At 36.9% G+C, this 22642-nt stretch overlaps 1 protein-coding gene and 1 non-coding gene across 4 annotated transcripts in view; one reads left to right on the top strand and one right to left on the bottom strand.

The window, feature by feature from the left end:
• The window catches only part of vg (transcription factor vestigial), a 162177-nt gene that overhangs the window by 79338 nt on the left and 60197 nt on the right, over positions 1-22642 (bottom strand). The gene's annotated exons all lie outside the window — the stretch shown is intronic.
• On the top strand, positions 2096-2178 carry TRNAS-UGA (transfer RNA serine (anticodon UGA)). The gene has a single exon. It is a non-coding gene; the product is annotated as a tRNA-Ser (tRNA).

Genomic DNA, 22642 nt, shown 5'->3' with positions numbered 1-22642 from the left:
TTGATAAGTCAAATATAAACAATGAAACGATTAAAAGAAACTAACAATATTGACGTATCAATTTCAATTTATTAAAATTATTTAAGAAAGAAAACGAAATTGTATTTGGTCCTCATGTTCTGTAATTGATGCAGCAATTTTTCATCTTGCATGAAGATCCCCATTACTGAAACTGTAAAATATTTTCTGTTAATCGTAACTGCTGCTTCTAATCGAAAATTAAAATCTTCTAATCACGTGGTTCTTCGAACAATTTCATTTCCATCAAAATTGTTCGAACAGCTGTTACTTTCATTTCTCCTTCCTTTCCTTTTTAAAAATGAACCAAATATTGGAAGAGACATCTCGCTATGAAAAAAAAACAAAGAATAATCACCACTAGCTCGTTAATTCCGACGTTCTTCGAACCACACAAAGTACGTTCGACTCGAATCCATGTAAATCAGCGTCAGCGATTAGAACCAGACAGATTGTTGCACCGGTGTTAGTTCGGTCGATCGTTTCCTCGTCCGCGGAATAACAATTTCGTTGTAAAACATCGAACGGTTTCTTCGTGATTTTGCATTATGCAGTAGACGCCCGACGCGGGCAGATTTTAATTCGAGTCGAGGTGGCAACTTTCTTCGCGGATTCCTTGCTGTTGATGGCGGACCGCCGCGGCGGGCAGCATTCGTAATTATGGGAGGAAATTAATGTAATTACAACTGGTCGCGTTCATACATTGACGATTACGTGCGCGCTTAAATGGCGACTCGGGAAGTCTCGTTCTCGTGCAGAAAAAAAAACAACCGTGGGCCCTTCTCCCGTCTCATAAACGAGCCGAGTGACTTTCGCGTGCCATACTGGTTCTGCACCTTCGGTATTGAAAAATGCAACGCGGCCGGGAAATCGGGGAAACTCGGAATAATAAATTCTCCCTAAAGTATTTTATGCGCATGCGGTCGGCATAGTTCGCGCTTCCGTGCCTGAACTGCCACGCCGAGTACGCTCGGACAATTTGGTCGGCTGTCTGCAGCCTCGAAGTATAATAGTTTCACTGTTGCTCCATCAAAATGTGAAAAAGACACGTTACATTTAATTAAGCCGCTTTTCCATCGCGTGGTTCAACAATTTTCAAACGTGTTTCAGCGATGCTTCGGTCGATTGAACTACTTTTTCAAAGGCAATTTCTAATGCGCAATCTCTTTAAATCATAATTAATGTAAAGTATATTTTATTATTTAATTTCTGGACTTTATTTAATTTAAGCTATTAAATGAAACAATGTTTTTAGACTCAATTTTTCAAGTATATTTAATTTAAGATGTATTTAAATTGAAATTATATACTTCAATTGCAAGGAAGGGTACATGAACACATATATGAATTAATTGCTGGTATTATTTTATAATGGAAAAGCGAAATAGAAGCAGATTGTATATAAAATAGAAGAATTAATTAAAATGAAACAATTTAATCGTGTTATTCGAGAAATTGGATACAGAATTTTATTTAAATACATCATCGTTCTTACGAAATGATTTTGAAATTAGTGATACATATTATTTGGAACAATTAATGTTATCCACACAAAAAATTATTCAAGATTCAATATTGTTAAATTAATTTTTCTTTCTAAAGAAAATTTATATTATATATTTAATAATAGTGTATTCACAATGATATATTTAATAACAGTGTATTCATAATTATATATTTAATAACAGTGTATCCATAATCATATATTTGAAGTGCATTTGCATTCATTACACTTACATAATACTTACAAAATGCAGTAAACAAAAATTTGTTAAATTGCACCATGAAATAGGAATAATCAAAGATAGAAATGTCAATATTATTAAAAAAATATTGCAGCATTATATTGCACTGGCACATTGTTCATAGAAAATTCATAGCTAAAAGCATAGCGACTAAATATCTTCGCAAGTTGAATATATTTTATAAATAAAAATACATTTCTGAAAGTAATAATTATCGTTTCTGACGTTTCACTCGTCGCGTCGATTAAATATACGTGTTAGAAAACGTCATCGTCAAACATTTTATTTGCCATCTAACCTAAAATACGAAATTTAAACATCTAGTGCACGAAGCTGCGGTGTCCGAGCGGTTAAGGAGATGGACTTGAAATCCATTGGGTGATTACCCGCACAGGTTCGAATCCTGTCCGCAGCGAAAAGTTTTTTTCTCGAAATTTCTTTGCCAAAACGGTCCGCACCCCGTACCAAAGCAACTTCCGCATATTTTTCGATTTTTTGCAGTCGAAGGGAACGCTAAGAAAGAAGGTTTTCTATCGTCACCGGTGTGAGCTGCAATCTCTTACACGTGAAATTTTCGTGCAACGATTTTGACAGAACGCTTATAGAATCGAATTTTTCAATTTCTATATGCACGTTCGCGTTCTTCTCTCGCTGACGGCTGTTGTAAGTCAACAATAAGACAAGCATGTAAACGTACAAATATTCTCTCTCTCTCTTCTTCTCTCTCGCAAATACTCGTTCGTCTGAAAGTATGAAATATGCAGATTTTAACAGCGATTAGGAAGTCGTAATTCGTCATCGCACCTACGCAATAAGTGTTTCATTCAACGGAGATTCTATGATGGTGATAATAATTTGCAAGGGGTATGCAGGACTCGATAAATCCTGCGTTGACGTTGATGCATTGCGAGAGATACGATATTTCTAAACGAAAAGAGTGATATTGTTATATTGTACGTCGTTGTATTTGACAATGTATTCGGTGGTAATATTCGCAGGAGAAAGAAAATTATTAAACAATATCTGACAGTGTATTTGACAGGGCATTTGACAGTGTATTTGGTTGTAATATTCGCAGAAATAACAAAATTATTAAAAAATATTTGACAGTGTATTTGGTAGTAATATTGGCAGGAGTAACAACATTATTAAACAATATTTGACAGTGTATTTAACAGGGCATTTGGCAGTGTATTTGGTTGTAATATTCGCAGAAATAACAAAATTATTAAAAAATATTTGACAGCGTATTTGGTAGTAATATTGGCAGGAGTAACAAAATTATTAAAAAAAATACGTCTCGTTCGAGACGATTGGATGAGGAAATTAAATTGTAACTCTGTTTTCAGTAAGTTCTTTTATCGACTGCAGTTTTTAACAGAATAATTATCCGACAGCGTTGTTAGAGCGTTTAGTCAGTTGTGGAATAATATTTTATCAACATCCTAATCGTGTGCAATGCTTTTAGAATAAAGAAAATTTTACGTTCGAGTTGCTTGATGATTTTTATAACATCGATTTCTTTACAGATTGTTTGTAATTTAAGAATTTAAGGGATGCAAAGCTCATATTTTTTTAACTTTTTAATTTTGTATTCCATTCACTATTTACTGCACATATTCATTAATTCTCACCAATATTATTGTACATATTGTTATAATATTCATGCATTTTCACCAAAAGCAAGTGTACTAAAAATTTACATAATTTTCTCTGCTACTTAGAAAATTTGCAAAATCGCAAACATATTTTTGGGTTAGTTATTATTTATCTACGAAGCTCAGATATTCTAAAATTGCCAACATACATTTGGCTAAACTTTAGACAACGCGATCGAATATATTTTACGTATTACAACAACAATAATTAAATCATCCACTTTCTACACTTCGGCGTATTTCTTGCAAATCGCAGGCAACGTTAAAATGCATCCAAAGACATTATCAACCCGTCAACGAGGCGAACTATAACAAAATGAAAATTCTGCAGACAAAATACGTTCGAAATCGTCGCAGCCAACGAAATATTCGGACGAACCACCCTTATTCCGAAACAATGTTCCGCGCGAGCAGCGCGAGAACCTTGACAAACTCTGTTTAGTCTCTCAAATAACGTGCAACGAAGGACGAGTTTAGGACACTTTCGCGTGTAAAACAGAGCGGGGAAGGTAATGAGAGACAAAGGAGCCGGGTCAGAGACTCCCGGCAACATTAGAAACCTTTGACATCGAGGGGTAGACGAACGATGACGGCGGCGTAGACAGAAGCCATTTCATAAAAATTCCTGGCCACCATTCTTTCTGGCCCCTCGTGTTTCTCTCATCGCCCGGCCTAAGCCCACAGTAATTGAAGAAACAAAAGGGGACTGCAATTATGCCTGGCAATTACGCCGGGGCATAGGCGCGCCTGCGCCGGCCGCAGAAGCATGGCGGCGCGGCGCTTTCTTCCACGCTCGACGCAACTTTTTGATGAAATTATTTCCTCCGGCGGACTCGTAAAACTGTAGCGAACGAGTGAAGAGCCACGGTGTGAATTCGAGCCAGACCGGAAGCGTGCTCCGCGTCCCGAACAAAAATCATCCACCTCGGGGTGGAATTGAGCTATTTTCTCGGGAGATCGGCCGCAACGAGACGCTTCCTCGCTGGAAACCCGACGGCTTGTCCGAACCTTTTTCCTTTCATTTATTGTTAAATTATTAGGCTAATTGTAATTTTTAACTTTTACACCGTCGATTCAATCGATGTCCGCCATGATAAAATATGTTTGCAAATGATAGAATGCAGTTTGAATGCGAAGGATTAATTATAGTATTTCACTAGTTTTACTAATTTTATTAATTTTATTAATTTTATTAATTTTATTAATTTTATTAATTTTATTAATTTTATTAATTTTATTAATTTTATTAATTTTATTAATTTTATTAATTTTATTAATTTTATTAATTTTATTAATTTTATTAATTTTATTAATTTTATTAATTTTATTAATTTTATTAATTCTACTAATCATAGTATTTTATTTAGTATTTATTAAGTTATAGTATTCGCGGGAAATTAATTTTTAATTTGTGTAAGATGCTGCAGCAAAAAAAGCTTTAACTAACAACTTTAACCACTCATTATATTTTAGTGGTTAATTCCTCAGGCTTCGTTGCATCTTGTTGCGTGACCTAAACGTTTGAAAAATACCACTGGAATCTGGAAAACTATATTTTCAAGGCATAATCGTTCTCGTTTGGCGTGCAATTGCAGATGAATTTGCAACTGTAACGTTTTCTGGAAAAATCGGAATTAAAGGAAATCGAGTATTTATGCGATCCGTGAACGTTCGCCGCTATTATACAGTTAAAATATTGATGCCGGTAAATTGTTTGATCAGGGAGCTTCTTCGGCAGAGGTCGTAAATAGCAAATGACGGTCATCGATCAAAAAATTACCGTCCAGTCGATTTCGCAAACGTTGCACAAGATTGCTGACCGCGTTGATGCAATCGGAAAGAAGAAACCGGGAGACAAATCGCTGACAATTATGCGAGTAAATAATTAAAGCTTCGTCAAACGGCATTCGCGGAGAAACCTGTTGCTAAAACATGATAATGAGAGGAAATAAGGGGACTCGTCGGGCAACAGATAATACCACTTTGTAGTAAAAGCATCAGGATTTTTATAAATACGAGTCATAATTTTATAGCGATCATCATAAAACTCTCCGTACCATTATCTTTCCAGTTACGTACACGTTATGTTCTCATATATTCGTGCTGTTTTGTGTTTCAGCTGCTCAACTTACTGTCGCGAACCCGTGAATTCGGCAGCGTAACCGTAACTGAACGCAATTATAAATCAACGTAATTGTTAATCAACGTAATTATAAATGATCTTAATTATAAATGAACATAATTATAAATAAACGCAATTATAAATGAACACAATTGGAAATAAACCTGATTACAAATAAACAGAATAATAAATGAACATAATTCTAAATAAATATAATCATAAATGAACACAATACTAAATAAATATAATTACAAATGAACATAATTGTAAATAAACATAATTATAAATGAACATAATTCTAAATGAACGTAACTATAAATAAACAGAATAATAAATGAACATAATTCTAGATAAATATAATTCTAAATGAACATAATTCTAAGTAAACATAATTCTAAATAAACAGAACTAAAATATATTATAAATTATATATTATATAATATATTATATAACATTAATATATATTATAAACAGACACAATGATAAATAAACAGAATCATAGACAGACATAATTACAAACAAGCAAAATCATAAATAAACACAATTATAGTAGCCAAACTGCACAATACGACAGTAGCTGAAACAGGTCTTTTTTGTACCGGAGACTAACCAATACCATCGTTATCGAGCCTTCCACGATAAAATCCTTCGACCACTTCCTACAAAGTAGAGTTCGTACAGGTACGCCGGGTTCGCCGGGTTCGCCGAGTAGCGGCGGCGCATCGCCATAAAAATGCTTGCTCGCGCACCCATAACGAGGCGGCAGCTCTTGCTCCCCATTTTCTCAGCGGTCCGCGGTGCGCGCGCGAGAGAAATCAAACCCGCCGACGTACATACATATTAGCATACGTTTTCTCCGTTGCGGGATGACCGTAAAGCTGTCGGCTATCGCGGAAATCACGGCGAGCCATTGTGCGACTGGGGACAAATGTCCCGTGTCGGTGCGAGAGCCGGCAAGAGGGAGAAAAGAAACGACTCCGCGGGGAGGAGGACGCGGCAACGAAGATGGGTGGAGAGACCAGAAGGAGAGACTAGGAGAGAGAGAGAGAGAGTGACCAGAAAAGAGAGAGACAAGAAGGAGAGAGAGACGAGAAGAGAGACCAAGTGAAAGAGAGACCAGGAGAAAAAGAGAGATCAGGAAAGAGGGAGACAAGGAGAGAGAGAGACCAGGAGAGAGAGAGAGAGATCAGGAGAGAGAGGAAGATCAGGAAAGAGAGAGATCAAGAGAGAGAAAGACCAGGTGAAAGAGATACCAGGAAAGAGAGAAACCAGGAGAGAGAGAGAGATCAAGAAAGAGAGACCAGGAGACATAGACCAGGAGAGCGAGAGAGACCACGAGACATAGACCAGGAGAGAGAGAGAGAGAGACTAGGAGAGAGAGAGAGAGACCAGAAGACATAGACTAAGATAGAGAGAGAGAGAGAGAGAGAGAGACCAGAAGACATAGACTAAGATAGAGAGAGAGAGAGACCAGAAGACATAGACCAAGATAGAGAGAGAGAGAGAGAGAGACCAGAAAAGAGAGAGACCAGGAGACATAGACCAAGAGAGAGAGAGAGAGAGAGAGAGAGAGAGAAACCAGGAGACATAGACCAGGAGAGAGAGAGAGACCAGGGAGAGAGCCGAAGAAGGCAGAGAATGAGAGAAAGAGCCGAAAGAGGGGAAGAGAGAGGGGGAGAGAAAGAGAGAGACCAGGGAGAGAGCCGAATAAGGGAGAGAATGAGAGAAAGAGCCGAAAGAGGGAAAGAAAGAGGGGAGAGAGAGAGAGAGAGCCGAAGGAGAGGCGAAGAGAAACGCGAAAGCGCAAATAAGACGTCGCCGCGTCGTTTAGTCGATCGTGGAAGCGAATCGGAAATCGCATGCGGAGCCGCTGGAGAGGTTTACGACCTTCGTTATCCTCTTTGCGCACTCATCAAGCCGGGAGGAACGCTTCCCGGCATATTTCCGAAGAAATAAGTAAGCGGTGACCGTGCACGCCCGACAATCGCGATCGCCGATGCGTATTCTCCGTTTCCGATTCACCGTTCCGCGGCCCCGTGATGTACTGAAATGGAATTATCTCGATCCCTTCGATTCGATCTCCCTCGTTCTTTCGTTCGCCGGCTGGTGACGTCTTCTTTCGTTTCTTTCCGACTCTTTCCGTGAACGGCCAGCCCTTTGCGCCTTTGCCGGGAGATCGGAACTCGAGGAGGGTTCACAGTAGAATGTTTCATTTAAACTCTTCTTTAATAAGATCCGATGTGCTGCGCAACCATCTCCGCGCGTACCCCGCGCGTACCCCGCGTTCATTCTTTTTTTCTTGTTTTTTTTCGTTTTTTTTTTTCGTCGCACGTTTCTTTCGCACGACGATCCGCGGCGGCGATTTTTAGCGCGGGCCTCGAACCGGGACGATTTCGAGAACCGTGTCGATGACCGATCGGAAATCGATGCGACTGCGAAATTTACGGCAGCGGCGGTAAATTCGAGGCGACGATTTTTAGTTTCGATTGGCAACAGCTTCTCGCGGTTGGTCGCTGCACCATCGATTCTCGTTGTTGTCGTAAATCGTGAATAAACAGTTGCTGTAGCAACAAATGATACTCAAATGTAATTTATCGTATTTATTATTATTTTATCCCATATATTATTATTTTATCCCACGGAGAATTAAGGTTTTAATGCAAACGTGAATTAGCTACTGCCTGTGGAAGGACATGATTAAATAATAACCCTGACATTATGAATACTTAAACTATACTGAATAATCTTGACACATGATATTGACTGCGAATATACATAATTATTATATTTGTTTCAGAGGATTTAGCGTATTGAACCGAATTTAACAAGAACTTGGCATAGTTATTTCGCAAGGAAATTTAGAACGCTTTCGCGTGTTTCTAAGGCACTAACGCGCGGTGCTACCTCCAACCTATTTTCCTTTCTGCCACAGTTATCTCTCGGAATGCTATAATTACGTAATGTTACTACTTACACGGTATTTAACATTGATAAAGAATTCTTATCAGTCTGACCTGTGCGCGGAATGAAGCATGCAGATACTGTGCGTGCTACACGCTCCGAGCCGGGTTTCACCTCGTGTAAAATCTTATCAGTGTTAAATAATTGTCATGCTACAGCTGTGTGCGGATGTTATTTCGACACGATGATCACTTGATTGTTTCGTGGCCGGCAAGCTAATTGTCAATTTATTTATCGCTCGATGCGCGTACACAGGCTTTGCACGAGAATTGCATGCAACGCTATGCTTAGATGCGATGTTTTGCATTTTAATATAGTTTATAATAGTTTACAAATTATTACGTGTACCGAGGTATATTTTATTGTATTATATCATCAAGTGCTATATTTTGTACTATAGTTCAGTAAGGGTTGAACTAGGTATTTAAATCATTAATGATAATTATGTTGCAGTGGATGCATTTTCTTCCATTCTTGACTTACTTTTAATCAGAACTGCAACTTCTGCTGGCAAATGAAAAGACAAATAGCAAAATCATTCTAATTTCGATAATTTGATAATTGAATTTTTAGATGTATACAAATTAATTGAAAATCGTTCGAGCATCAATTTTTATCGTAACATCTGCTGGAAAATAAAAAGACAAACAGCAAAATCTCATTCTAATTTCGATAATTTAATAACTGAATTATTAGTTATACACAAATTGATTGAAAATCGTTCAGGCATAAATTCACAACGCAACATCTGCTGGAAAATAAAACAAACTAACGAAATCATCATAATTTCGATAATTGGATAATTGAAGTGCTTTGTACGCATGAATAAACGGAGAATTGTTCAAAGCGTCCACTCTTAACATACTTTCGATAACAACCGTAGGCTACGATTACCAAATAAACAGGCATCAAATATTAAAATAATTATAATTTCGCTAATCGAATAATCGAACCATTGGGTACACGTGGATAGAATGTTAATTAGTTCCCGTCGGCGCACTGTTAGAACCCGAGAGAGAGAGACAGAGAGAGAGAGAAAAAAAGTTGCTGAACTCGCGCGCGGCTCGCAAGAAAGTTTCACGGAAAGGTTACGAGGATCCCCGCGAAGCGCTCCTCCGCTCGGATGAAAAGCGTAATCGTTTTCACCGCAATCTTTAAGTTCGCAGGTTAGCCCCCCAGGGAGAAGCTTTTCATCGCTTGAATATCGAAGAATTTGTCGCTCCGCTTGAAGCAGGTCGAGCGAGAAGACATCAAAGGATTCTTCCTCGACCCTGTTTCGGCTCCGCCTCCCTCCCCTCCGCCCCCTCTCCCTCTCTTTCTCCAACGTAATAATCATTTATTATCCGGCCAAGTAATAACCGGTACACTGCGATATTATGAAGTTGCGAAATTAAGGCTTTGTTTAAAAATTAGCTGGCCGCACGTTCACCGCTCCTGCCTTATCATGAACTTTGCCCCTCGGGGTCCATCATTCGCCTCGGCTTTTCTTCCCCGTGCTACCACGCCGAAATTGTTAATTACGTGCCAGCCTATACAATATAATTACGTTGTATTACGATGTATTTTTTAGAGTATGCTTTTCGAAATACGCGTATAATTTTTGGAATAGAATTATTATGATTCTTAACAATTGCGTGGACGTCTCGATGCAATCGGAGATAATGTCGTGATCTATAACATACTTTTTGGAATATATTTTTCATAGAATCATTTTAAAATGGAAGTATTATAGTTTTTGGAACATCTGCGAGTGTCTCTTAATGCAATAAAAAATAATGTACGTCAGTTTACTGTGATGTCATCGTTTCACTCAAGAAATTCTGTAATAGACGCAATTTTATAGCATTATATATTTTTTATTATATTATAATAATTTTTAATTTTTAAGGAATAATAGTATTTAATTTATTATTATTATTATTATATATTATATTATAATATTTGTTATTATTATATACATTGTATTGTATCATTTGTTATTATTATATACATTGTATTATATCATTTATTATTATTATATATACATTATATTATATCATTTATTATTATTATATATATTATATTATATTATTTGTTATTATTATATATACATTATATTATAATATATCATTTATTATTATTATACACATTATATTATATCATTTATTATTATTATATATATTATATTGTATTATTATTTATTATATATATATATATATATATATATATATATATATTATATTATTTATTATATGTATGTATATTATTTAATTCATTATTTCATACCTCATAAGTGGTTAAAATCTTACGTTTCACATTTTAGAAAAATCTTACACGGCCTCCGCCTTTCAAAATCGACGAGGACATTTTTTATTTCGCCGGAAGTATCGCAGCACGCCGCGCTCATAACCGGGGAGAATCGAATGAATGAGACGAAGGGAAGAAAATAGCTGCACGCGGGCATCGTGGGACGCGCGAAATTGATGAAAGTATGCCGGGTCCGCGCATTCCGCGGAAGCCACGAGTTTCGGACCAGTTTTGGCAGCCCGGGCACACCGCGGCGGAACGACGCATCTGTTTGGCCAGCCGATAACACGACGGACGACGCGTCGTGGAATCGCGTCCCGTCGCGTTTCGCGCTCTTATTAATGAGAGGACATTCCCGTCGAGCCGCCGGGATCTCTTCGTTCACCGGCACGATCCCCCGAATGAAAGCCGAAAACGCGAAGAATCCGTGGATACACGTGGACAGCCGCCGGGATCGCCGAATGAAAAACAGATGGCAATGCCGGCGCGCCGCGCTCGGAAATTCAGCTTTTTCGCGCCACGCCTTTGATGCCGGATCACAACACGTGCACCTCGCCGCGTTCATTCTCGCTTTGATTTCAGCCAGGGCTGCCGTCGAATGGTGACGACGGCGATAATTCTCGGTTATTTCAAGCGAACGCCGCTCTAATGCGTCCGAGAACAGCTCCGCGGCTTCGGGATTGCTGGCTGCGTTCTACGACAATTTGTTCGTTTGTTTGCGAGCATTCGCTGCGAAATTCGAGAAACTAGAATCGCTTTTATACTTTCACTGTCGCGTTGGAACTTACTTATTTTTGTTTGTTTGTTAAGACCAGTTCAGGTACGAATTTTAACTGCTCGCATCTGCTTCGACAGATTTTTAAGGACGTCGAAAGAATTTAAAGATCTTGTTACGCTGTTTTTAATTTGTTGCGAGTATTAAGAGAAGGATTCCTTTTATTCGGCAAACTTTTGATACATATCTTTGTATTTATTTTTTATTTTTTCTTGCAGACTTGTTAGCCTTTCTGTCGCTCCTAATTTAACAGCAATTTATTTTAATTGGAGAAAATATTTAGTTATTAAGTGAACGATACTCCGAATCGAAATTCTTCTTCTAATAATAATAATAGTAATCGATTTCGATGAAATTTTCAGTACGCATATAAGTCGCCGAGATCTGCAAAACGCATTATTTAAATTTTCGTTCCAGGCTCGTACAAGAAAGGTTAACAAACGAGAGTATTTATTTCTTTTTGTCATTCCAAGCAACGGCAGAATTAAAAAAGAATAATTTCGTGCTTGATCTGATCTCGATAAAAATAAGTAAATAAATAAATTAGTGGACTATCGAGCATCGAAGCTAAGCAATTACGTGAAATCGAAGTACATAGACGGATCACCAAGTCGGCAAACAATTGTAAGATTCGAAAGACGGGGAGAGCTTGTTGAACGGGTGCACTTGGATGGAATTGAAGGCGGAATTGAAGCCGGAATTGAAGTGCAGCCACTTGACGGGCGAGGATCTCTCCGAATTGACGGGATGATCGCGCGCGATCCCTTAATTGTGATCTCGGGGCGCAGGTGACTCCGGGGCACGCGTGTGCTTCCGCTGCGGCACGCACCGAGGTGTCTCTATTAACTCCGGAAACTAGAGAACCGTGCAAAATATCTGGCTCAAGGGAAGCGCTCTATATTAGCTCATTTTATGCAGACGCCGCGGCTTCTATCAAATTAAGTTCATACAGGGTTCCCGCCTTCCGCGTGCACCCGCTATTTAGAATCTTAGCTAGCAAGTTCCCCTTCGATCGATCGGCTCATCGGCAGCGCCGTTTAATCAACGCGATATCGCGCTCATTTTAATACACCCCGCAACGCTTCGCAGAACCTCCGTGAAATATTCGTACCCTGGAACAAGTATGTGTGTGTCTACGATAGTGCTGAAACGATGCGCTAACTTCTTACAATATATTGATGTTAAGCTTAAAATAATCGACAAGAGTTTATTAAATTTCCATTATTATTTAAGCGTGAATATGGACGATGTGCGAACACGATTGTACGCAGATGCAAAAAATAAAGCTATGTTCGGTATGTTGCAAATATTATATTATTATATTATATATATTATATTGTATTATATTATAATTATAGTTAGATATAATATTATATTATATTATATCCTAACATATTATATATTATATATATATATATATATATATATATATATATATATATATATATAATGTAAATATTATAATTATAAATTATATTTTTTTCTGGATTTAATACTGATTGAACTGGTATTGAATTTGATACAAACGATTTTTGAAGGAACCAGTTTATTAAACTTTTAATATTGTTTAGACATAAATATTCAAGATGTTCATATGCAAATATACAATAATTCTACACATATGTAAAACAAAGCTATGTTCTCGTAAATTATATCCTGCCGGGATTTTTCACTAGTAAAGGTATAGTATAAAAATAGCATGAATAGTATAAATAGTATAAATAGTATAAATAGTATAAATAGTATAAATAGTATAAAAATAGTATACTAATATTAAACTTGAAATAATCGACGGCACTTTATTAATTTTCGCAGCCGAGTAAATCGCTGTTTTCGCACATTTTTACACAATATTACATGCTCTGAGAGCCGTCAATAAATTAAGAAACGTTAAAGAAAGATCGAACGCCTTGTAAAATGAAATTAATTGTTCGTTAATTTCGTTGAACATAATTTTGTTGTTACATATTTTTACACGGTAGTGGATCGATTAGGAAGCAAACGATACATGAAGAAATAATCCACATTCCGAACACATTTTATTTTATTTTCATTCTATTTATCGGTGTAATAAAAATAGATTTCCTTTGGTCCGCGCAATTAGCCGTTTTTTTAACCGCGCGATCTCACACACGCGCACGGAACAAAGAATTTTTCAGATAAACGAAACGTTGCTACTCGTTAAATTCCGGCCGACATTTCCCGAGTGATGAACACAACGAGATTATCATTCGTGTTATCGCCATCGAAGCATCGGGCACCTCATAAATTTTTCAGAAACCGAAATAGTACACGGCCCCGATGTTAATATCCGCCATAAACCAGCGAGCAATTATTAATTTGTAACCACCGTTTCCCTCGACAATACGCGCCATATTTAATTATCACATAACGAATCCTGTAATCGCCGCGTTTCGCCCGGTGTCGGGCCTGCATGTTCCGACTCTCGTTCGCTCAGCGATCCAAGAAAAAGATTCAGATTACGGAGTTGCGTGTTTACACGCCGCATTGTAGAATGTCGCTATAACGGATACCATCTCTACGGTCAGACGACTCCGGTCGCGTCTAACAATTCCATTTAATTGATATCTTACCCCGAAATTGATCATCATCACGCGCGGCGAGCTTTAACGGCGCCCTCTGCGCCCAAGGAGCACCCAAAATCGGTAGAAAATTTCACAAGTGCCAACGGAATTAAAATGAGCTCTGCAGATGGTTAATTGAGCATTTCGATCGCAATGTGCTACCATCTTTTTTTTAACAGTTATTATTACTAGTTCTTTTTATACTTGTTATTTTTAGTAATTTATTTCTTACTAATTTTAATTATTTTACTAGTTAATTTTTACCGATCATTCACACAGCCGCAGGATTTTAAAGAAGTCCATCTCAAAATGGCGGAAATACAAAATGATTAATATTATTAATATATTATACGTATATAAGATATTAATTGTTGTTGACTTATACGTAATTTAATATTTTTATTTGCATCCTTGATTTTTAAGATATATTCAGTGAAATTCAGTTACATCATTGCTGCAATTATGCAGAGTAAAGTATTAAAATTAAATAATAGTAATAATAATAATAAGTAATAAATAATAATAATAATAATAATAATAATAAGTAATAAGTGATAATAAAGTAATTAAGATCAGCTGTGTTTTATAATATACACGCATTAAATATTATAAACGTATATATACATAAACGTTCTTCAAAAAACGATTTGATTAAATCTCGTTAAAAACAAATCGTATTCCTTATTATCCTTAATGAGAAGAATCGAAAAAATCCTGCATAATGTAATCTCAAATTAAGAAATATTTTGCAGCGGTTTTCGGCGCTCATTGAAACGTCGTGGGGCAAAACGACGAGCGAAGAAGATGCGCGCGCGACAACATTCTGGGGTGCACGCCTCTGAGAACGTTCACACGTCTGTCATTTCTGTAGCCGCTGACGAGAGATTCCCTCGTGAACAGCTCGTGTTTGTACGTACGGTCACCAGTCACGCGACTAACATTTTACTCGGTCTAGCCCGGATCGTACATACATATAATTGCCGGAGCCGGGGGGGTGTTTTTATTCGCCGTTCATATTCCGCCGAGAATTTAATTGTTTGCAATTCAAATGGACCCCGCCAGGAGAGAGAGAGAGAGAGAGAGAGAGAGAGAGAGAGAGAGAGAGGCCCGGCTCGGCATAATACGTTCGCGTTTTATCGCCGTGGATGTAGCAGCGGGAACGCTAATTTCAGGAAGCGAAACAAGCCCGAGAATAATACATTAAACATTCATAACGAACCGCCGAAGGGAACGCGCAGGAAATTTGCATACGTCAAGTTTCTAGAATTCGCGGGAAATACGCGATGCTGCTATTGCGTTTAATTGGTAAAAAAAGCCTATGCAATTTTAACCGACGCCGGAGCCAATCACGTTTTATTATTGGTTCAACGACTTCGCCGTTCCGCCGCCGATGGAAACGGAAAACCGTTGCGATCCATTAACGCGATGTTAATCGACGATGCTCGCGACTATTTTCAGTTTTGGTCGGCAAAATTTTTTAAGAGCATTTTCGAAAATACGGTAGTCCGCAAAGATGGCGGTACACATTTTAAAACGCGTTAATTATTTTTAAATTGAACTAAATGACTTGAATTTATTTTTAGATAATACGAGGACTATATATTTTATATATATAATTGCTGATAACAGCAATTTGTTTTAATCAGTTGTTAAAAATTGTTCGACTAGACGACGATTTAAATGCATCGGGTCAGAATGACCCGATAACCGTACGCGAGGGGCGAAACTGTTCGGACAGAATCTGTCGAAAGACAAAGATGCAATTTTCTATTTGCATTGGTGTCTTCGTGCCAAGATATGACAACGTTGCAAATGTTGCAACAATGATGCGTTAAAATTATAATGCAGTTACGAAAAGAATTGGGCAACCGTGTTACATAATGTAAACTGTTCAACATGGCGGCTATGTAAAAATAAACTAACGACACACGTTTCTATACAATACATGTATTTACACACATGCTATATTTAAATCAAATTGCAATTGAAACTTTTATTAAAAATCTGATTACGATTTATATTCATGTTAAAATCTATTATGGTTTATATTTATATTAAAATCTGCTATGAATTAAATTTCTAGTAAGCATCTATTACGTTACAAAGTATTACTAAATATTACAAAATTCGTATTTGAAACTGATCAGAATTAAAATTTTTTTTCAAAAAATCGACTACAATTTCAATGATCGTTTATAGTAGAGGAATTCTTAATTATCGTAACGCGTTAATTAACGTCATGTTTGTCAAACAATGAACGAATAACGAATAAAATAACATCGTCACTACATTGTAATAATGTAATAATAAAAATCGACGAATATTATTATTATTATAATTATTATATATATTATTATTATTATTATTATTATTATTATATATTATTATTATTATTATTATATATTATTATTATTATTAATAAACAATAGGAATAAATAAATTTGTCATTTGTCTCAGCGGAAGGAACAGTTTGAAGCAATGGACCCGGCAAGAAACAGCAAAATTTCAATCGAACAGCGACAGCTAGGTGTCCGGCATAGACGTAGGTGGTCCAGAACGTTCGTTAAGGTAACATTGGGTAGATTCGAAGATAAACAGAAGCTACACCTCGAGTAACACGTACGGAATTAACATAGCTGAGCGCGGTTCGACGTTTAAAAGCCGATCGCATTTCCATACCGGTGCCATTCGGTCCCATTTGAGGCCAGTACCTTTCGCTAACTCGCTCGTCTATATTTGCCCTCGGACCTCTCGAAGACTCATTTATATCCTGTTATCCATGGATCTTTACGCGACGGGCTTCCCTCGTGTGCCCGAAGGTCGGTCCTTCTAGCGCAGGGTCCTCTTCCGTTGTACCTGGCCGTCACCTTTTCTCTCTTTTATTCCACCATTTTTTTTTCATTCCGCCTCGTTGTCATCCTAACCTCCACCTTTCTTTGATTAATTTTTCGCCCCGTCGCCCCTTTCCGCCTCGCTTCGCTCTTCTTCCTCCAGAAAATCGTCTGTTCGACGTATATTAACAATAATATTAATAATTATTATTATATTAAATAATATTATGAATAATAAAATTTATAATATTCACAATATATATTCATATATTATAATATATGTGTTATATATGTTTATATATTTATAATATATATTTATGTTATATTATATACATATGTGTTATATATGTTTATATATTTATAATATATATTTATGTTATATTATATACATATGTGTTATATATGTTTATATATTTATAATATATATTTATGTTATATTATATACATATGTATATCATTTGTAGTATGTGATATTAATTTATAAAAACACATTCTGCAGCAATTATTCAAATTTGCACTAATTATTCAAAGTCTATTCACAATATTAGCATAAAAAGTTAAAGTAAACTTGATCTAATGTTACGTTGAATGCTAATTAATTTCTTCTGTCAAGTATTGCTAATCACTGACGGTATAAAAAACAAATTACAAATTGGTTTTGCGGTCACGATAAAAACGATGTTAATAAAGTGGACACAGATAAGATTTATTCGCTATGCAGCAAATTGAATGTACTTAATCACAAACAACTTAAATAGTAATTCATGGGTCGTTTATATATTTATATTACATGTTTTTAAGAACAATAGGATACGTGCACACGATATTGTGCATTCGATATTGGGCTCGACAAGCAAAACAGACACATGGTGGTTGGTAGAAACAGTTTTAATACATATATTATTGCTGATATTATATTATTGCTCATATAATTATTATTGCTGATATATTTATTATTTCTGATATAATCATCATTTCTGATATAATTATTATTGCTGATATTATATTATTTCTGATACAATTATAATTACTGATATTATATTATTGCTGATATAATTATTATTACTGATATTATATTATTTCTGATATAATTATTATTGCTGATATTATATTATTTCTGATATAATTATTATTACTGATATTATATTATTGCTGATATAATTATTATTACTGATATTATATTATTTCTGATATAATTATTATTGCTGATATTATATTATTTCTGATATAATTATTATTACTGATATCATATTATTGCTGATATAATTATTATTACTGATATTATATTATTTCTGATATAATTATTATTGCTGATATTATATTATTTCTGATATAATTATTATTACTGATATCATATTATTGCTGATATAATTATTATTACTGATATTATATTATTTCTGATATAATTATTATTGCTGATATTATATTATTTCTGATATAATTATTATTGCTAATATTATATTATTTCTGATATAATTATTATTACTGATATTATATTATTGCTGATATAATTACTATTGCTGATACAATTATTATTCCTAATATTATATTATTGCTGATATAAATAGGATCTCTGAGACTCGTAAAGAGAACATTGCCAGACAACGCGATCATGTTCGCTATATGCATTTCAAATCCTTAATTCCCGTTCCCGTTTTGCCACGCGCGTCTCGAACGCATCCCGTCGCATGTCGCGAATACCGAAAATTTTTCGCCGCCAGTCGCGAATCGCGCCGATTCCCATTCAGGAGTGAGCCAAATAAGAAAATCATTAGCAGGAACGGGAATCCAATAAAAATGTACCGGCGGCGAAACGTTGACACCGTCGTTATGCAACGTAACAAATCAACACCGTCGCGGGTCCCGTCGCGTCGGCCGCGTGCTTTCTCATTAACCGATGCAAAACCGTATTGCGAAACAGCCCGGCTGACGACGATTTATAAGGAATTTCGGGATTCGAGATTAGAAGAGATGCCGTTGCAGCCGATGAATCACTCGGAAGATTCGGGGACCGCGATTCCTGGCATTCAAAAGAGGCGTTAAGTGATTAAACGACTAGTTGTCATCGGTGACATTAACATATTGCGCGCGCCGTTGCTAGAGTTAATGACTTGTATCCAAACTACTGGCTGTCATGTAGAAAAGAATTATATATGACGGAGACGACAGCTCGCGGGGAACACCGTGCCATGGCGATCTCCCTGTGGATGCGAGCGAGATAAGAGATTATGCGCCTGAATATCGCCGCGGAATAACAATGCACTTGAACTCTTCCGCTACGACTATACATATCTCATCCACACGCTCGACGATTTCACGCTTTCACCGTAAAAGACTTCTGTCTGTTCGAAGTTCGGTGAATTGTTCCCGTCGCAAAGGTCAATCCTTTACACTCGAAGCCATTTTAGCCGTAAACCTAAAATCATTTTTCTGACTTACAGTATTTCCATTTTATATGACAAAGTGCATTTTATACGTATGAAATTGAGCCTTGCGGTGACTCGTACAACAGTTACACTGTTAACAATTTCTTAAATGTAAACTTTGTTAATATAAAAATTATCTTGGAATATGCTGTAACAATTTCAGTGGTGCCTCAGAGTGCGCCAATCGAGTGCAAAGGATTAAGTTTCAACGGCTGTCTCAAAACTTGCACGTTTATGTCCGCGCGGCTGTCAGAAATAATTGGGAACCTCTTTATTCGTTGTAAGTTGTGATTTATTCTTTATTCGCGAATTTTTCCGCAACATACGAATTTTCTGCGCCTGTTGCGAGAAACGGGGAACACTCGAAAATCGTTTTTATTTTTCTTGGATACATTAAAACGTTTTGAGAAAATTAATAAATGTATATCTAGCTCTTTAAATGTCGTAATTAAAGTGGTTCTTTAAAATATTACGTTTTGTACACACATTTTTGTAACAGCTTGCAGTTTTTGCTGATTAGATCGTGGATTTTTATATGGTTATGGTAAAATCGGTAAGATCGAGATCAAATCGGTGCAAGATAGTTTCAAGAATTTAAAGATGTGTATTATTATTATTATTATTATATATATTATTATATATATTATATATTATATATTATTATTATTATATTATTATATATTATATATTATTATTATTATATTATTATATATATTATATATTATTATTATTATATTATTATATATATTATATATTATTATTATTATTATTATATTATTATATATATTATATATTATTATTATTATTATTATATTATTATATATAGTATATATATTATTATATTAAAGATGTGTGTGTGTGTGTGTGTGTGTGTGTGTGTGTGTATGTGTGTGTGTATTATCTTGGACTCATTAAAATGGCTACTAAAACAAATAAATGTGCATCTAGCTAACAAATGCCGACAATTTTTCTCGGTCTATCTTATTTGCTTCCTTCATCTCCGATAAATACATAAATCATTAAATTTTTCGAAATAGTAAATTGCATCGTTCCTCCTTACAGCCACAGAAATATCGTAATCAATCACCTCAACCATCATCTTCCCGAAAATCCACAAAAAAATCCAGCGTCCCAAGAAAGTCCAGAATTCTCGATAATTCCAAACGGATCAATCTGCGATTGGATCCGACGGCCTATCAGTCGCCCGTCGGTCCCGCAATGAATCCGTGCGTTTTCCACGTCGGGCTAAATGACGCGTTTTTCCCGCGGCCTCGTTCTCCGGTTGAATTCGTTAAGAAGAAACCGGGCAGCCGGCGTGTAACGGTGCAGAGAAGAGAGGCCGCGACGATGGAAAACGTATCCCCGGCGTCGATCCTTATTTTTCTTGGCCGGTCGCGGTGCACGGCCGGCGCGCAGAAAGTATAAGTTATAGCGACGAGAGTGAACTCCCTTGTAAAATATATACAGCGGCCGGCGGACATTAAGAGAGTCATTTGTAAGCGGTTGTAACCGCGCGCCGAGTGCTTTACGATACCGAGCCGTATTTTCTGCCGGCTCGAGCGGTCCACACGGCCTGGCCGCGGGCAACGCAAGCTCATAATGAGACCAGCTTTTATAGAGTTACTCGTTTTTATCGGGTTTCCCGGTGCACGCGACCCGAAAGCCGCGTACGCCGATCCGATCGGGAGCGGAAAGCCGGCCGATGAGCAACAAGAACCCGTCCCCGCCGCAACAGAACTGTATCGGTTGCCGGAGTGCTCCCGCCTCGCCGACGGTACGAAACCGCGGGAGAAAGTTTCACCCCGTGGTCGTCGAGCTTTCGCGGAAATACGCCGCCGTACGTTTCCCACCTTCGCCTTTTTGCCGAGCATTTTACGCGGACGCGCGAGCTTCCTGGATCGCTCGTCTCGTCGGAAGGATAACGCGCGCGTCAAACGTGCCAAGAAATCGCGCCGCGCGCGGAATTTCTTCTTCCGAAAATTTCACCGGCTCGATTCAACCCCTCCGGACGAGCGAAACACGAATCGTCGAATGGTTGTGCATTTTTTAAGCGTTTGATCGTTTGCGCTTCCCTAAATGGGGCACGGAACGAAGCTAATGAATGTTATTGTACTTAAAAAATCGACGAGTTTCGTTTCATAAGATCTGTTTCTGTGCGATCGTTTGTCGAACTTCATTTATTTAGATTAAGTAAATTATTAGGTTAATTAATTAATTTTCAACGTTCTGTCGTTTTATGGTTTCTTTGAAGTGCTACGTAATACAGTGAATTCTTCCTAATTTGAGGAGGCTCGAATAATCGTGTCCCCTCTTTCAAAATTGTCCATTTTTGTGTACAAGCTAAAGGAGAATTTTTTAGTAATCATATTTTTGTATTAATTTTATTAACTGGGGAGAAATTTGCGTTTTTGGTGGATCTGAGCAAAATTCTTCGAGTGCAGAGCGAATAAATAAAATAAATAAATTGCTGTTAGGGGAACAACAAAAAGGCCGTTAGCTTTTCAATATGTATCTTCAAAAATATGTTTTGGAAAATTGATGAAGGAAACGTCCATAAAAATCGTTAACCCTTTGCTATATTTTGACGAGCCTGGCACGTGATTCTACTAATAACCTGTTAAGTATGAATGCCACATCCCGTTCTTTTTAATCTGAATAAAATTCTGTAGAGACACAATGAATATAAAGTTATTATTATAATATTAAATAATAAAAAAAATATTATAATATAAAAATATTATAAATATTCCTAGGAATTATTACAATCGAAGAACTTCTAATCATTGAAACTACGGAGAAAATGGTCCGCCAGAGGATTAATTGTGTATGCAATTATGAATATTGTTCGTCTCCAATAATGAACGAACATCGAATCTGCTAGTTGGCCTAAAAAGGGCGAGTTGCACATGCACATCGAATCAGTAAAAAACAAAGCAGACTTTAGATCGGAAAAACCATGTCTCGTATATCGAATGAAAATAGCTTCGAGCGAGAAGGGTTAATATTTCGCGGTGTGCCGAAGCCGTGAGCAACAGTAACCGTGTTAAGTCCTGACGCGACAATGAAGCACCGAAATTGAATTTAACCGTAACTGAATGGTGAATCAGTGAAGCGAACGGGCCAGTGACTCTCGCGCACGTAAATATAGAGACGGTGAACGGTCCCCGGCGTGTCGCGTCGCGTCGCGTCGCCTCTCGTCGCGGCGCGGTGAATTCGCAGGCATTGTGGTTTAGCG

The sequence above is a fragment of the Megalopta genalis genome, chromosome 5, assembly GCF_051020955.1.
Source record: "Megalopta genalis isolate 19385.01 chromosome 5, iyMegGena1_principal, whole genome shotgun sequence".
Taxonomy (NCBI): domain Eukaryota; kingdom Metazoa; phylum Arthropoda; class Insecta; order Hymenoptera; family Halictidae; genus Megalopta; species Megalopta genalis.
The sequence above is the reverse complement of the archived record's forward strand: the minus strand, read 5'-3'. Positions and strand labels throughout refer to the sequence as shown.